This window comes from Mugil cephalus, chromosome 12 (assembly GCF_022458985.1).
Source record: "Mugil cephalus isolate CIBA_MC_2020 chromosome 12, CIBA_Mcephalus_1.1, whole genome shotgun sequence".
Classification (NCBI taxonomy): domain Eukaryota; kingdom Metazoa; phylum Chordata; class Actinopteri; order Mugiliformes; family Mugilidae; genus Mugil; species Mugil cephalus.
In genome coordinates, this window is record NC_061781.1 from 8,208,023 (window position 1) to 8,226,400 (window position 18,378).

The 18,378-nt window shown below is 40.6% G+C and overlaps 1 long non-coding RNA gene across 1 annotated transcript; it reads right to left on the bottom strand.

The window, feature by feature from the left end:
* Positions 1–16,491: 16,491 nt before the first annotated feature.
* Positions 16,492–17,815, bottom strand: LOC125018159. Its single transcript, XR_007113920.1, has 2 exons — positions 17,555–17,815; positions 16,492–16,619 (listed from the first exon to the last, which is right to left on the bottom strand). It is a non-coding gene; the product is annotated as an uncharacterized LOC125018159 (long non-coding RNA).
* Between the last annotated feature and the right edge of the window lie 563 nt (positions 17,816–18,378).

Below are 18,378 nucleotides of genomic sequence, written 5' to 3' on the forward strand. Positions count from 1 at the left end.
TGACCTTCACAATCCCTGCTGCTCCTGTCAGATTGCGGGGGAAAAAAATAAGAAAACTTTCTTTGCCTGACAATGAAACTTTTCTTGAAAAAAATAAGAAAAAAAATGTTGAGTTAAATCATAGTATTGGATGTCTCAGCTTTAAATTAAAAACACAAATAAATAACTCCTTGCTGAGTTTTAGTAAATCAAGATGGTTACAGACTGGCAGAACACCTGACCCCATGGGCACAAACTACATATTACTGTAACTATATTATTAGAAACAAGACACAAACAAGGGAATTATACAAATTAACAAGACCTAGATCTCAAAAGACTTATTTTTCAGCTGAGGGATTAGCAGCCTGGTCTCATCTCCTGCGTTAACCCTGGATGGGATGTTTTTGCTATTAATATTGTGTTCATTCATCTGGGTTCTGAATAACCTACGTATCTTACCCGGACCATGTGCTGTGTAAAAATATGATGCAACAATAAAACACAGCGCTGTAATAATTGTTGTGCAGATCCACATTTGTGAGCATTGTTGGAATATACCAATTAGAAATGATAAATCAAATCCAGTTTAATATAGCATGTTTGCGTAATTTGGCTACAACCCTGCACAGAAGAAACCAGAATGCGTAATACATCGGATAACTTCACTTACAGCTGTAGCATGTTCAAGGTCAGTAAGCTAAAGGCTGCCAGCTATTAGCTTAAGCTTTTCTCTTATGCCTCGTACATTTATGAAATGACTATAAAGCTATGAAATAAATATTTGTGCTTTCCGTGGTGTTGAGGGATGCTGGCTTGCTCAGTAATACTGCTGGATGTATACTGATTGATCTTCTGTTGAGCTTAGTTGTTCGGTGCATGGCGAACTGCCCCCGCTGCGATGTTCCAAGTATTCAGCGAATATATTAGAAGTTGTCATGGTCATAGTTGTTTTTCCATCACTGGTGTCAGTTTTATTTCATACAGGTATTTATTTCAAAAAAGAAATTAAAAAAAATTCAGCCAATCAGAGAAGATCAAGGAAACATTCTCAGGTCAAATGTGGTCTGCAAGGTCCACCTCAGCATGAACACTGAGCATAATATATACATATCGTTTGTATCATTTACCACTTAAGGGCAAGGAACCATCCATGGTAAATTCATTAATCTTGATTTCTCCATGGCAATTATAACTGTCTTATGCTCTACAATAACACTTTTCAAACACGGGTTTGAAATTTAGAATTTCCAAGTATTTCAATGAGTGCCCTATAAAGGGTTAAACAGCAGTTTAACACCACCGCCACTTACAACCTCTTCTCCCTCAGCCACTAGCATTTAGTGAAACCTGGTCTCTGGTCTCTGCATCAAAAATGGAGAAGTGTTCAACCCCTTTTTACAAAGTCTTTTATGACTTGGTTAATTTTTATGGTTTATGTCGTACTTATTCATAAATCTTTCTAAATCACGAATTTTCAACATGTCTTTACTCTATTTTTTATGGCGTTCCCGTGATCGCTTCATGCTTTTGTAAATGCGATAATTAGATCGGAAAAGCTGCACCACCCACCTGCCACCAGCCTGGTCTCGCGCACACGAGAGAGCGAAGAGAGGGGCTTTTGAACTGTCAGGTTCGCTGACTGATAAGGCTCATCACTAGTGTCCTTCATGTTAAGGCGAGTGAAACCGTGTGTGGAGCTAATCCACTCGTGTCCCGAAACACACCAAAAAATCTGCCCATTTAAATGGAAATGATCTGGAGATGAGAAGTGCAACCAAATCTGAAGGTGTATTATTGGATCTGCAACAGCATTATTTCCAATGGGAATACCTTATGTGGTCGCCTTTCTTTTTGTCTGATCATCATTCAGGAAGTATAATTACTACATAAACTTTCATGGCATTGTTGTCTCTGCCTGCAGACATGTTGCATATTGAATAGTTCTTGCCAGTGGCCTGAGGCCATTAGTCAATCAGCGTCTTGGAGCTGATATGGCAGCTCCCACATGTTAATTAGAGATGACTACCCCTTCTGGCTGCAGCGTGAGACAGCTACAGCAAAGGTGTGATACTTCAGGGAAATATGCAGGAAACTTCCGAGAGCTTGGCTTTTGATCTGCAGGGATTGTTGCTGTCTATTGTTCAGTTTCCTTTGGTAGCTGTTGGAGATGAAAGTAGAGCCGCTACACTGACATCGGTGACGCTGATTGCATCTTAAGAAGTCAATTATTTGAGAATTATGCTCACACTTAATTTTGTTACATGTTTAATAAAATTGTGCAACTAATAATGTGAGAGAGACTTAACAGTTTGTTCCAAAATTTGTATCATTCCCCAACGCCCCCCACTGTGATGAAACGCACTCTACAAACACATGTTATGGGTTCTGATAGATAGCTGTTTATTTGTCCTTCACAGGAAAATTGTGAAGGACAAATTAAGAGTCTACTGAGCCCAAAATGGTGTCGGTGATTATTTGCGTGCCGCCAACACGAGGACAGAAATATGCTCAGATCTTGAGGCAAATTTGGAGACACAGTTAAAAATGTCAGGTGTAAAGCCTCAAATAACTCATTCTGTAATCTTTCAAATTTTCATCAGAGTATTTATAATATATTTTAGTATAAATTCAATGAAGACTTTAACCTTTAACACTTTAATTTACCGAATGGTGCTATTTATCATGCAGTGTAGACTTAATTAGAAAGATGCTCTTTACCATGTTCTGCTATTACATTATGTCATAATGCTGAGTGTGAATTAACCTACATGGTTAGTGCGGATTGAACTCATAAGTGGATGTTTTATTTTTACAACCAACTTTCAGTGTAACGTTAATGGAAATCTACTTCATTTCCTTTAATATATATACATATATATTACATATATACATATATATATACACACACATATATATATATAGTCAGAAATGCAAGAGGTAACCAAAAATTAGACAAAATCCACTGTAATGGTAAAACCACTGCAGCAATCTCATTATTTTGAGGTATGAGCCTCGGGATGTTTTTTTTCCGTGAGATGCTTGTGCACAGCAGTTGAACTACATGGTAAGTCTCTGCTGAATGAATCCCCAGTTTTGATGATCTGGTAAATTTTTTTCAGATGAAGTATAACTTTCAGTATCCAGATATCTGGGGATGAATGTGAACATTGCAAACGTATTTAAATCATCAGTATGATCATCAACATTATGTCCTTGACAACACCCTACTGTGTTGTTCATTTGCCATATTTAAGGAATAGCTAGAATCAGAGGGTGCAGCATTTGCATGGGGTACCATTCAATGATTTAGTAGCAAAGTCTGGCCTGTGTGATCCAATCCAACAGAAGTTCAGACAGTGGCCTCTTTCAACAGGATAGTGGGCCCTGCCAAAAGCAAATATGGTTCAAAAATGGAATTCAAGGTGCTGACTGCTACCACTGCTGCCACTGAATTCCCCAGATCTAACTCTTGGTTGGATATGCTGGACAAACAAGTCTAATCCATCTCACAACTTGCAGGACTTAAAGGATCTGCAGCAAACGCCCCGTGGTTGGCGGCAAGTTGAACTACATACACGATATTAGGTAAGTGTCATAAAGTCATGATGTTCTGTCTAATTGGTGTATAATTCAATACAAGATATCTGTAATTTCAATTAAAGTAAAACACGCTTTCCTTGTGACCAGTTTTCAGATTTACAAACAAGCCGTTATGTTCACAGCTCGTCCAGTCCGGTATCAAATTGTCTCAGTCTGTAAATCCAACCATAGACCTCTTTAAGTCAAGAATAGATTTCTCACTCGAAACTCAGCTTCACTGTCCTGAATATCAAATCACTGATTGCTGTGAGCCCAACAGAGATCTGCATGCCTCTCATTTTAATAAAGGCTCTAAGCTACACACGAGCAAAATTTAGAAGCCCCAGACATGCTGACCTTTCAATGAGCAGTCTTTTTTTTCTCATGCGCTCTTAAAGGGAAGAATGTGAAAGCCTGTGAGACCAACAGGAATTAGCTCTTAATTAAAGCAACCTGCACATTACATTGTCCAGTCCCTGTGGCAGTAAATTTTCTTAGTTGCAGAATTGTGCCCTTGCAGTTCTTGATACTCTGAAATGAAGTAGACGCCTTGATTCACACACAGATTACCCTCTTGCGCACAATGAAAAAGGTCAACCACATAATATTTTTGACATGGCACTGTGCAAAGTAATAACTTTGATCATAACCGATGATTACTCTTGTAAGTTGTACCCACTTTACCGTCACACTATTATGGTGACAGCCTACGTACGAGAAACATGCTTGTGTAATTGAGTTGTTCTATCTAAGAGTTTGTCGCCAATGACAAGGTTTTTTTTGACTATCTCTGTGCTACAGCATGTGAAGGTACGCTATATTGCCAAAAGTATTCGCTCACCCATCCAAATAATTGAATTCAGGAATTCCAATCATTTCCATGGCCACAGGTGTATAAAATCAAGCACCTAGGCATACAGACTGCTTCTACAAACATTTATGAAAGAATGGGTCGCTCTCAGGAGCTCAGTGAATTCCAGGGTTTGGTTTTCAGGAGCTGGGATGTCTCCTTAGTTCCAGTGAAAGGAACTCATACCAAGGGATTTCTGACACATTCCACCCTCCCAACTTTGTGGGAACAGTTTTGGGGTGACAACTTCCTGTTCCAATATGACTGTGTACCAGTGCACAAAGCAAGGTCCATAAAGACATGGTTGAGCAAGTTTGGTGAGGAAGAACTTGACTGGCCTGCACAGTCCTCACCTCAACCTGACTACCCATTAGTGTGCTACCCAGCACCTTTGGGATGAATTAAAGCAAAGCCAGGCCTTCTCTTCTAAAATCTGTGTCTGACCTCACAAATGTGCTTCTGAACGAATGGTCAAATATTCCCATAAACACACTCCTAAACCTTGTGGAAAGCCTTCCCACAAGAGTTTAAGCTCTTATAGGTGCAAGGGGTGGGCGGATGCCTTATGGATTAAGAATGGGATGTCACTTCAGTTCATATGCGTGTAAAGGCAGGTCAGCGAATATTTTTGGCAATATAGTGTATATCCATGGCCAGACAATGCATATGTGTAGTCTCCAGTTCTTTCTTCTCCTGACCCCCTGTCTGATGCTGCAACCACTCAGCAGACCAATTACTAAATAATACAGAAAAATATAGCCAACTAGATTACTGAGGCACAAATATAATTTTGAATGCATGATAGCATGCTGTAAAAATTTGTAAGACATACCTTCCCTCTCTGCAAACATATGTATTTCAGAATATGTTGGTGACATGCATAAATAAAAAAAATAAAAAAATCAACACTGTAATTCATACACAGGCCACTCAATGCAGATAACGTTTGAAATTTTCAAGCTTCCATGGCCACTTAATGTTGAAGCTTGGAGCTTGTTGTACACCGATCAAGCATAACGTTGTGGCAGTTGTGGCTTGTCAGAGGATAGATATGGGCCTTCTGGGGGTGTCCTGTGGTGTCTGGAAACACAATGTTGTTAGTGGGGGCCTTTGGGTCCTATGGGTTGTGGGGAGGGGTCTCTGTGGATTAAGCTTGTTTCAGTTCATCCCACAGATACTTAATCAGTCTGGGATCTAGTGAATTTAGAGGCCAGGTCAACACCTTGTGCTGTTTTTCATGTTTTGTTTTTGAGTTGTTCCTAAAGCGTGTTAGTGTGTGTGCCTGTGTCAGGCTGCATCCTGCTGGAGTGTCATTGCTATGGGATGTGGGTGCCTGGTCTGGTCTACATGGGTGGTACATGTCTAAGTAACATCCGCATGAATGCCAGATGACTGGCTAAAAGTATGTCTCGAAAGACAGTTTGTGTATTGTTTCAAAGCAGGAATGAGTACTCTATACTGAGTGATCTGAGAAAGCGTTGGCCGACGTGCTGTAAGAAGTCAGACAAATGGCAATTTATTCTGCCTGGGCTCACGTCCAGTTCTGGAGTAGCTCAGTCTTCCATCAGATTCGAGGAAATACTAATCAAGGGACCTGACTTCAACAGATTCTCCTCTATAGACAGCATCAATGGCAGCATACATCATTCACCACACAATTTGACTGACTTTTACCTCACATTACAATCCAGAAGAGTGCTGTTTCTGAAGGCTAATTTGAAGAAAATCAATGAAAGCTGCAGGATGAGCATTTAGGCAATGGGCTCTGCTCTCTGTAACGTCTTGTGTTGATGGCCACTGACTGAATGACAGAAAATCCCGATTATGAGTCCACACTGGCAACATTTAAGTCTGCTGTTTAGCCTAAAATAAAGAATAATACAGACAGAACAATCCAAATACACATAAGTAGATGTACGATTTTCATCCAGCTGCCTGTGGATTTTTTTGCATTACCAGTCAAAGCGTTGCACTGGAAGTTCTAGCTGTACTCTTCGTACATGCAGAAACTTTCCTATATTCTGTTGTTGATTAGATGTGATGGAAAAAAGAAATCATTATTTTACAAGAGAGCCTCAGGTATGAATTTAAAGTGTGTATTTGTTCGACAGTTTCCTTTGTCTGAGTTGACCTAAGTCCATTAACATTTCTAATATTTGTAGAAAAGCAACTGGCAGCTTTAATAAAACATGAAATGTCCAGAGAGCCCTTGCAGAAGCAGTTAGCAACGAAGTGTTGTGTTGTGTGCTGCGCCATATTCATTTTCATGAGCTACTCACAGGACAAATGCAAAAAGATCCGGACAAACAAACCAAATTTTCATTTCCACTTTATGCTTAGAAAATATGAGCCTTAGAGCTTGGTCCCAAACAATTCCAGATGGCATAACAAGCGACTGAGCGGCGCATTGCATTCAGAATTATATGCATCCCATCCACTGACAATGCCCATGATCCAGTTTTCCTTTGTAATTCATGTGGATCACTTTCTCATTTCATCTAAAATAGGTGCCATATGTAAGCACAAAGGTTGTAGTGAAATATGCAAAATACTGCCGCAGCATAATCGCTCTGTGACACATTGTACTACATCATACGCCTTAAGATGCCTTTGCACACCGGACAAAGTTATCCTTCAAGGTCTGAGGAAGGGAAAGTAACACATTCACAGTTTTATGAAGGAAACGGAAAAGGCGTCGGCAAGTATTAACTGAAAGCTGTATCGATTCCGGACTGAAAAATGGGGATGGAATCGTCGACTTGTCAGATTGCCACCTGGTATAACATACGAGGGAGGAGATGGGCATGAAATCCTCATAAACCAAAACGCAGCAGTCTATCATCGAAGTGAGATGAGAAGGAAATGTTTCATGCAAGGTCACAGCGTAGCAAATGTGACATTAAAAACAGCTCAAGACGTTAATTCACTCCAAATGTGCCATTTATATGCCATGGAAAGCTTACCTGACAGTACACGCCTTGTAAAGCTTTGCGCAAAGGTCAGTCAGAAGTTTCCCTAACACTGTTAGAAACTTTTAGGGGTATTACGTCTTTACAGTGAAAACAATCTCGCCATGGCATGACAATTTCAGTCAGAAATCGCTTTAATATTTGATCAACGCCTCACATGATCAAGACGGATTGCAGAACATGGCACACTGATGGCTTTATTTGTGAAGCAACTTGTTTTAATACTGCCAGAACAATAAAGAGTCTGGAGTGCTTTTATGTGGGCACGTTCTTTTCCGCTTTGCAGACATCTGCTTCAGTAATTTGTTGGTATTGCAGAGAGGCTTTGCTGTAAGCAGGCTGTGGAAAATTAAACAGAAATGTATACTCTTCGCCGATCCTGCTCGCAGTGACTTCACTTGCTTTCTTCTTCACTGATAAGGTCTCAGAGACCCGCCCGGGACTTGTTGATCTGTCATGGCCAATGCACCAGCTGCGTTCAAAGACATTTAGCTCTGGTGGGAGTCAGGCGTAAGGGGTTGGACCTGGGAAGTCTGTTGTGTTTGAGCAAGACAATGCCTGACCTTGGCCTCGCTGTGTGAGCTATTTGGCAAAGAATGTGCTCCACTGTGAATGCAAATGAAGAGGATGAACACAGAAGAGAACGAGGTACCTGGAACTCTGAGTCACCGTGCTCTTGTAGTCTCTACTTTAGCATGCAGCTCACTCTTGAGCTGTGCTCTAATATCACCATTGTTTTCTGATAAAAGGATTTGAGTTCATAAAAGGACGTGAATGAGTGCATAATTTAAACAGAAAAGCCACGACGCAGAAGGGCTCAAAGACTGAGGTAGGGTAGGTATGTTAAAAGATTTTCATCTCTCTTTGTATTCTTTTTGTGCATACTGGTTCAGGATCTCCTACAGTGCAACGCAAACCACGCAAAGCCGTACGATCATTCTTGTTTAAAGCAGAGGTTCCTCTTGTGCCTGCATGGGTTTTTATCTGAATACTCCACCAATGTTCCCACAACATGCCAAAAACATATTGGGTTCATTTGTGATTCTAAACTGGTTGCAGTGACCAAGGTGTGCACGTTGACTGTGAAAGTCAGTTTTCTTCTTTGTATTAGGGTTAACCCTAACCCTCAGCCTGGGGTTATTTATAAATATACATTATTATTTTGCATTTTGCATTCAATATTAATCTATCCCTTATCCCTTGTTTATCCCTCGGATTCATGTTAATGTGTATTTAAAGAAATTAAAATTTTGGGGGGGATTTAAAAAATAAAAATAAAAAAAAAATCAAATCTAATCAACCAAAAAATTTTGCGATCCCCCCTGCAGTACCTCCGCAGACCCTGTAGGGGTCACGGACCCACTACTGAAGACCTATGTTCTAGAGGATAAACTGTAATAAACAATAAAACAAGCTATCATCTTGTGCAGACTGTGCAATGTGTAAACGAGACATTTTTAGCCTTTGAGTCTATTTTTTATTTTTTTTCCTGGTTCACACATATAACTGAAGCAATTGTGTGCTGGGTTTTGAGAGGTGGCAGCGGTGCTGCAGCTGAATGCATCCTGGATACCAAGATGCCTCTGCTACGCTGCTGCCGTGCTGCTTTTCTAGACAAGGTGTAAGGTTGGAGAGTTCAGTAATCGTTTCCACCCACAGCATTTATTCATTTCATTATAGGAAAAAACTATTTTTAAGGAAGTTTAATATGTAAATATGCCCCTTGGCTGTCGGTAAACTCGGCCATATCACCAACAAATGTTGCTGTTTGGTTTTTCCCTCAACAGTGATGTTAAACGTCTGACTTGCAAATGTCAAATCCAATTTAGAGCAAAAAGTCCTACTTGAAGACAGTGAATAAACTGACCTGCTTTTAACAGATTCTTATGGTTGCTTCTTTCGCGGAGCTCGGGGAATTTGTTGTGTGGATTCCATACTTCCAAGCTGTGGCACTTCACAGGGGGACCATGGAGCACCAAGAAACCTGTGAGCTGTATGTAGGGCCAAGCAGCCCTCAGGGAGGAAATGTTGCCCTGAGAGAATTACCCAACTCCCAGTTTTAGCTTATTCATCGCAACGCTGCTCAGAATGTGTGCTACTATCTTACTGCATTGTCTCTTAGCACCAGTTAGTTTTCAATCTTTCAATATCTAAAGCTTAAGGTTATCACTTAAGAGGATGTGAGTAGAATAAACGTTCAGACTGTCCCTCACGCATTAAATTGTTATCGGAAATGCAGTGTAGGTCACGATCACTAACGCACAAATTCAAAACTTTATGGCTTGTTAACACAAGAAAGAAGCCAGCGAGACATTAAAATCGTATTAAGACATTATCATAAAATGAATAAATGGAAAATTTGCATGGAAGCAACTACTATAATGTGGGATTAAGTCGGATTAGCAGCAGGATTTAGAGCTATACTTCCACATTAAAAGCACGGCAATAGTCTTTAGGGACTAGGTGTGACATTTATTAGACATTAAAATCCCGATGTGCTGTTGATCACTGGCGGAAAAGAGCTCTTGTTCACGGCGGAAAAGATTAATCATCACATGATACGGCTTGACAGGGACCTGCACACACAGTTTGCAGGGACTGATGCAATAGTGCTGTTATATCAGCTAGTCCCTCACTGGACCGTTTCTAGACAATTCATTAAATCACAGTTTAAAAGAGAGATTTCAGGCACCGTATCTGCCTCTATTTGCACATGACAAAGACCTGAATTCATCTCACGTTTATTATAATTTTAATTTTACATGACCATGAAGTTATACTGGAGGAGCTTTGCATTCAACATCTTATCACTCTGTTCACACGCTTCTAAGGGGAGCAGTGCAATTTTCACATTTTTAATATAAAACCAGTGCAGGGATATTTAAATGCATTACAATCTCCATCGGTTAACATGACATGAAACATTTACAAAGTGATCACACGTTAATGCGGGTAAATGCACGTCGACCTACCGCGATAAAGCAGTGAAATTACTCATATGCATCTCCTGGAAGTGTCATACGAGCTCGCCGCGTGGTGTGGCGAAGCAACATAATGTATTTAGATTGGAGCCAGACTGCACACAGCTTTATAAGTTATCAGTTGCCTTGCAGGAAAAACTCTCAAACAAGCCAGTGAAAAGTGACGAGAATTGACACCTCATTACGCCCCGAGTGTTTCTGCATGTGTTGAGTGCCAGTCTGAAAGAGAAGCCACTAGCCTTTTGCCTGTGGGCATTTCTGGGTGACGACTGGGTTGCTGAGCTCAGTAATTTGCCTGCACTATGTGGAGGGAGGGTGTCATCCTCATTTTGTTACATCTTAATCTGTAGTTTCAGTTAACGGTTGGATATTGGGTTTATGAATCTGGGTCTGGGAATCGGTTAATTGTTTTTAAGGACTGTAGTTAAGTGCAACCATTGGTACTCTGCTTCAGTCTTTCTGTTCCTCTCTACCTGGGAACCTTTTCATTGTCGCTCCCTTCATCTTACGGAACAGGGAACTAGGTAGAGCACGACTCAAATGCTCGACTCAGAAATCAGGTGGCGTATAGGAAACCTTTACTTCCGAAAAAAGTGGGCAAAGTCCAAAAATAACGAGGGGACAAAAAGGGAAAGCGCACAAGACATGGGGTACAATGGTGCAATGGTAGAATGATGAACTGGCACAGGAGGAAGGTTACACGGGACAGTGAGGCTCAGGTGAGACACATGGGGGGCGGGGCAAACAGTCCAGGATGGCAACCAAACAAGGTATGTGAAGGCATCCTACATGAATGATAGTGATTTAGAATAAAATCATAACCAGGCGCCATAGAGCAAATCTTTAGGGACATTATAGTCCTCCTCTTGTATCTTAACTAACAGCTGCAATGAAAAAATGTTTAGTCTTCAAATCATTTTGTCAGAATGAGGTGAGATTGTGTTCACATATAGTTTGGGTTGGAATCCCTGCAGCAGTTTGTCAGCAAATTCTTGTTTTAAAACAAACAAACACGTGCGAGCACTCGGAAAGTCAGCTGCAGGAAGAAAGAGGCGAGTCGTCGCTCCCACAGCGACAACGCACTATGGAGCATGTAGGTGTAAGGTTAGAATTCACGCATATTTTAGTCCAAATTTAGTTCAGTTTTAACACGAATGCCGTGTCTCTCGTGTACATGCACGTTTCCTGGACAAACCATTACACAAAAGATTTTTCCTGACTAAAGAGAAAGGAACTACCGGTTGTTGCTAAGAGGTAATTCCAGCTGGGTTTAATCTCTCGTTGCCACAGTTAAGATTGAATAGAGTTTTTTTTTTAAGCACCATTTTCAAAAGCCCTTATCAAAGCCTATCATTTTTTTAAATGCTCAAATTATATTGAATAAAACAAGAATTTCAGTGACACAGTATATAGTGAAATTACAGAAACTGTTTTGCACTGTTTTGGTCTTTGGTCTCACAAGAGATTTTTCAGGACCATAGTGTAATACGTTTCTCACAGTAAGAAGTCAGACTTAAAAAAATAAAAATAATTGTTAAAAAAAATCCCATTCAACTGTTGTAGTTTTTGTCTATGTTTATGTTGTTAGAAGTGCTACAGCATTTTATCAAGCTCCCTAATACAAAAGGAACCAATCAGACCAAAATGCAGAGTAAACAAGAGCCTGTATGAAACCATGAGATCCATCAGTGTAATTACAAAACATAAGCATATTGTTACAGCCGACATTAGAAATATTATATTTTTTTTTGCTGTGGATAATTAGGGAGCATAAAAGGGATGCAGAAGAAGAAATTGGACGGCGGGAGAGAAAGGCTAGCCAGTCAAAGAGTTTTCAAAACCTTTGCCGAATGTGCAGGATGTAGCACTATTACTGGAATAATTGCACAATGTCATGTAGAAAAATCACATTTTTTTTTAATTAGCATCTTTAATTTTTATCGGTAGGGAAATAATAATGAAACACATTTTTTGGCATATCCCAGCTTTGTTCGGAAACAAGGGTCGGGGACAGCCATGATGCCGTACCCCCGCAGCAGATAGGGTTAAGTGCTCAAGTACAGTTTCTCCAGCACAGGTGTTCCTGGAGCTCGGACCTCTGACACCCTGAAAGCTCAAGCGTGGTACTGCACTAGTACGGTCTTGCTCCTGTCTTGTTGCGAAGCAAAACAGTGTGGTGGAATGCATCCTAATTTTACGCTCCTCTCTCTTATTTGTGCTTGTTTGTTCTGTCTTTTCTTTTTCTTTTTTTTTTTTCCTTTTGTGATTCACCTGGTGTCTCCTGCTGTAGTAGCTCCCTTTCCAGGTCCGTTTAGCCTGTGAGCGGTCTTCGGGCAGGGGCAACACACTGTTGGGTTGTTTGAACTCCATGCAAGCTCCTCACTTTGTCCACGTTGTATGAATTTCCATAGTCCTTCACTGATTTTGTGTAGACAGCTAATTAATTCTAATGAGCGTCAATCTATAGGCTTCAATTAGTCAGTCAAGCATAAAAATAATTACGATATAAAGAAAATCCATTCAGAGCAAAAGACCTACAGGGCGATGTGTATTTTGGTGAAAATACCGTTACGTCGTGGCGCAATGTGACGACATATTGATGTGAGGCACAGAATGAACTGCCATGGCTTACTTCAGCTGTGCTTGTACTCATAATTGTACTACTAGGAAAAGCGATCTGCCACTCAGATGATGTGACTTTATGAAGAAACCTGTTCCTGTTTATTGAGTTGTTGTTGTGATGTGGCCCCATGATTGGTGTTGCTGTTCCAGAGCAGTGAGACTGGTGATGTGAGTGGATCAGTATGAATTTGTGCTTACACTGATAAAACTGGGCCCTGTGTCACATCCATTCATTTAAAAAAAAAAAAAAAGAAAAGAAAAAAAGTAATAATTGTTTCGCTCCAGAATCATCCAAGAACACCGGGTCATCTCTCCAGGGCTTGGAGCACATCTGTCATTTTACAACAGTGCTCCCTGAAGCACTCTGTCATCTCACCATCATTAGTGGTACTAAAGTACGGCCTTGGAGTTGCATTTACATACTGTTGAAAACTTGGGTTCACTGTGCATTTCATCTCCGTCGGGCCAGTCAGTTTCTGTTGACTCAGTGCATCTTTTTCCACATGCCAAGATCCATTTCGCTGTGGATAATGTCAATGCAATCAGAATCTATCAAGGTGCCCAGCAGTGAGCAGATCCATATCATCTCACTGCAGCAGCGGTAATCCGAGGAAGGAAAGACATCCCGTGCACCGCGTGTGCGATGGACTCGAAGGTTCAGATGTGCCCCGCAGCATCCCTGCTGTTTAAATTTCCGTGCCTCCCTGTAAGTTAGAGCGCCACTGACTTCTCCAAGTAAAATCAAGCCACTGGTCCGGAAGATGTTTTTAAAATGTCAGTTTTGTTGCTGTGCTGAGAACTGTGCTCCAAACACACCTGGGAACTTTACAAAACATGTCTCGGCCCAAAACTTAATTTGGTCCATTCTTAGTCACGTCCCTTAAGTCTCCCATCATCAAGTCTGTGCAATAATCCAATTCAGTACCCAGATGTGCGCTAACTGAAAGTTATTTTTGTCTTATAGAGTCTACAGGAAGGTGCATTGCCAATGAAATATTTAAATTGTCACTCCTGGTCTTTAAATAGTTTGCTAGATCCTAATAGCATCAGTTCCTCTGACAGCTGACAGTTATAACATAGTTATCATATCTCCTCAGGCTCACTGCCTCTGTCCTGGTCTTGTATCATGTGCCGCTGGTATTATACTACAGGTGTTAATATTTTTTTTTAATTTGTCGCCGTTATATACTAAGTTGTGTCCAACTCGGCATTTTTATTTTATTTTATTTATTTATTTTGATTTATTTTATTATGTAGCTACTCATTAACTGGTTTGTCTGAAGCGTTCACACTGTTGCCCTCTATGCAGTACACAGTTTGGCATTCGTGCGCGTTCTTCGTAAATCACCACTGATGCCTACCACATCTGGTGTAATACTGGGAAAATTGTATTTAAGCAAACTTATTTATGCAGCGATTTATGATTTGCCACAAGTTTAGTCACACATCTTTCACACCGCACATCACCCATCAGTTATTGCTAAATGGAGCTATTGTGTATATTTTCATAAAATGTCATAAAATGTAAAATATGCATAACTTAAAATTTGTGCAGCTCAAAGTTTTGTACATGTAGTCAGTCACTATGAGACTTTAAATGAAAAATGATTTATAAAGCAAATGTATTCATTTGTAGAAAATGAGTGCACTGCTTTTCTCTGTACTGTAGAACAGAGAAAATGCGTGACGTCTGTACCATCTGTAATGAGCAGCTAACCATGCCAGTAACAGTTTGAACTGAACTGAACTGAGTGAAAGACAGTAGGATAGAAAATATATAGAAAAAAGGAGAAAGAAATAGAACCAGTGTGATGCCCACAGGGTGGAGACATGGCAGGCAGACTGACATAGGAACTGTGACTCCTACATAAAACATTTAACCATGTTCATTTAATTAAAGCTATGGTGTGTACACTCTTAAGACAGGGTTTATTTCCCCACAGGTTCTATGCCATGTGGAAGTGAGGACACCACAGGACGCAGCAGGACACTTACTCAAACAAGACACGCTGACGTTCACTTTGGGCCTTGGGCTCCAGTTCCAATCTTGACAACGGCGATAAACATAACATAACTTGTCAAGTGTCACTTTTCGTTAAAGTCACGGTTATTCACTGCGGAGATTAGCTAAATAACGATAAGACAGACAAAATGTAACGGAGCTGCGGTCATCTTGCCAAAATGTTATGTCCAGGTGGACATAGTAGGAGAGTGCCCAAAATGAAACACAACAAGAAGCTTTAGAAGCTAGCACGCAGGCATCGTAGTTAGCTATGAGTTAGCCATAGTCGGTATGAATTTGTGCACAAAAGACACTCTTAGGAGTCTCACATCTAAAACACACGCATAGCTTTGAGTAACTACACACAGAGCCTGGGCACCACAGTGTATCAGCCACAAATGCTTAGCTTCAGGCCTGGCAAGATGGACTGTCATCTAATCTCGTAAATCTTGCAGGACTCCAGCTGTCAGGGGTGGTGTGGAGCGTGGTCTGGCTTGGGTTTTACAGGATTTGCATCCGAAGCGTTGCATTGCCACCTTTTTGCTGGACTGAAAATAAGACTTCCGTCAGCAGCATCTTGACGGTTTGTGTGACAAGCTTACGACAAACACGCAGGGTGAATAAAGCACGGCGCTCAATGTCACACGGGCCTTAAATTAGTAGTATTGTTGTTTTTCTGTTGAAGCACGGACGGCACGATTAAGCGACTGGCGTTCAACTGCACGGTGACAGGGCAGCAAACACGAGTACGCCGCTAAATTAGCAAGAATAACTGTGTTGACAGCAATTATTGCAGGACAGAGAAAATATTGTCTTTGACTTGGAACTCAGTCGAGATAAAAAGTTTTCGAAAGCTAAAACTGTTGACAGACTTTATTTTGATTATAGCATGCTATCACATCTCACGGAAGGAGACGGTGTGCTTAATGAAGCCTGAGCAGAGCAGATACATCCAGCATCAACATTTAAATAACTTTTCAGAGTAATTACTCTGCCCTAATTAGGGAGGAACCTGGTTCCACGCAAAGAAACAATTCTAGGTGAGAATTAATAATTTGATGATACGCATTACACTTCTAAAAGAACTCTCTGTTGCCAGATAAACATCCAGTAATATAATTAGCAAAGGGAATAGTTTGAAATCCCTCGTTCACAGTGAAACCATGTTGGCAGCTGATGCGAAGGGCAAAATAAGCATAACGGGAAGATGATGGTGGTGATAAATTCGGTTCCTAGGCGCCGGTGAATTTTGAGTTGGCCCACTTTTTATGTGTTGAAGGCTGCCTGAGTGCAGGTTCAAAAGTAAGCAAGAGAAGGTGATCAGCTTCGAGATAGTTCAGCTACAAGGATTCAGTTTAATCAAAACAGAGTTTGCGATTCTACACTCTTCTATTTTTGATCCTTGAGCGCATGCAAATCCTGAGGACCTCATGATCCACGGTGTCAGAAAAAAAAATCAACAGTCACAAAAGGAGACATTCAGTGGGTTATTTTTTTATTTTTTTATTTTAATGGGGTGGTAAAAGAAGGACCTCTCATAACTCCACAGATGTGCCGTAAATCATGAGATCAGGTGTGTGTTTCATTCTGCTCCCCCTCGGCTGTTTATGTGTGACAGGTTTTAAACTGGTTTCCTTTGAACAAGAACGTACAAATTGGCACCCTACATGCAGAAAATGTTTTGAAGATTTTAGTCTTGCAACAAGCCACACAGTTCTGTGAAAAGACTCTAGTGCTATTATCCCAAAGTAACCAGGTTTCACCTATACACTCAATGATGCTACATCTACATTATAAGATTATTATTATTATTTTTTATCAGTTCAAGGCACATTATTCAGTTGAGAAACAGTACATCATCGATTGCGGAAAATGACAAAATCTAAAATCTCTGAAAGTGTTCCACGAAAACTAATCTCTATTTCACATGGACACCTTCGCTGTATCTGAGGCTTAACGCTCAATAATACTGTGATTGGTTTTACATTTAATTTTTATTTAAACTTTAAATGAATACAGACCAAAGCATCGTTTCTGGTGAAGTCTGACCAAACTATATTTAATGAAAACTTACAAACCAAAACTTAAGGTGCTGCAGGTATTGCTGGGCATACCAGGTGATTACCCTGCTAATCCTAACACACAAACTCAAAAGAAAAAAAAAAGAAAAACAAGTAGAGGACACAGTAACAAAAGGAAGCACAAGGAACACCACAGAACAGAGGTAATGTAGCAGACGATGTACACATAGGGGGGGCTGCCATAGTGAACGCTACAGCACTTCTTTTATTCCATATTCTATCCAGCAGTTTAACAGCTCATCTTTTTCTGACAATTAAGCTACTACAATCAATTAATTTCCCTTGCGGATCATTAAAGTCTGTTTAAGTCTAAACCAATCCAACAATCAAAGGGGGTAAAACACAGAAAGTAACGCAAGACAACGCCAAGCAACACCTTTACAAAATAAAATAGGAAACACAAACAAAACCAAACAGGGTCACGGGAAATACTCTAAATTCAGAACCAAGACACTGATGCAAGTATGACAATAGGTGCAGCCACTCACAGGGAGGGATAGATCAGAGTATAGTAGTTGGTTCCTCACAGTGAGGTGTTGTCTTATGTCCTGAGAGATAAACGTCTTCCTCAACCTGTCCATGGAGCAGGACAGAGACAGCAGCCTGTCACTGAACGTGCTTCACTGCCTGACTATGGTGTAGTAGTACCCTTCTTCTTGGCGTTGCCTCCCCAGCACACCACAGCACAGAAGAGGGCACTGACAACTGTCATGGTTCTGTATTGAGTTTCTTGTTTTATTTTGTAAAGTTCTTCCTTGGTTTCCTGTGTTCCTTCCTGTGCTTCATCCTTTTGATTGCCTAATTGGTATCTCCTGGTGTGCTCTGCCCTGATTAGTTTCACCTGTGTCCCATCTCCCCTCTGCCCACTTGTGTGTATGTATATATTGCTGTTTGTTATCCTTTTGTGTTAATATGTTTTTTTCTCTTTGTGTCTGGATTTCCTGCCATCTCTGCAGTGCTTTCTGTTTCCTGTTGTTGTCACTAAATACTTAAATACTATAGTCCGGTAGAACATGTCCTGTAGTTTCATGAGTCTGTGTTAGCCAACGAGTCCAGTTTGTGATCTAGCTGTAGACCCAGATACTTGTAGGTCTGAACCACCTCTACACATTCCCCGTTAATGGATGCAGGCTGCAGGTGGGGCCTGGACCTCTGGAAATCCATTACCATCTCCTTGGTTTAAATGTGCTTAAAGACCTTTCTTTATAAATCAATCTGAAGCCGAGGCAGACTGCAACCCGTACATCTTTACATCTTTTTACCCCTCAGAATGGAGGCTTAGATTTTGTGCTTCCTCAGGTGGGCGATAGTT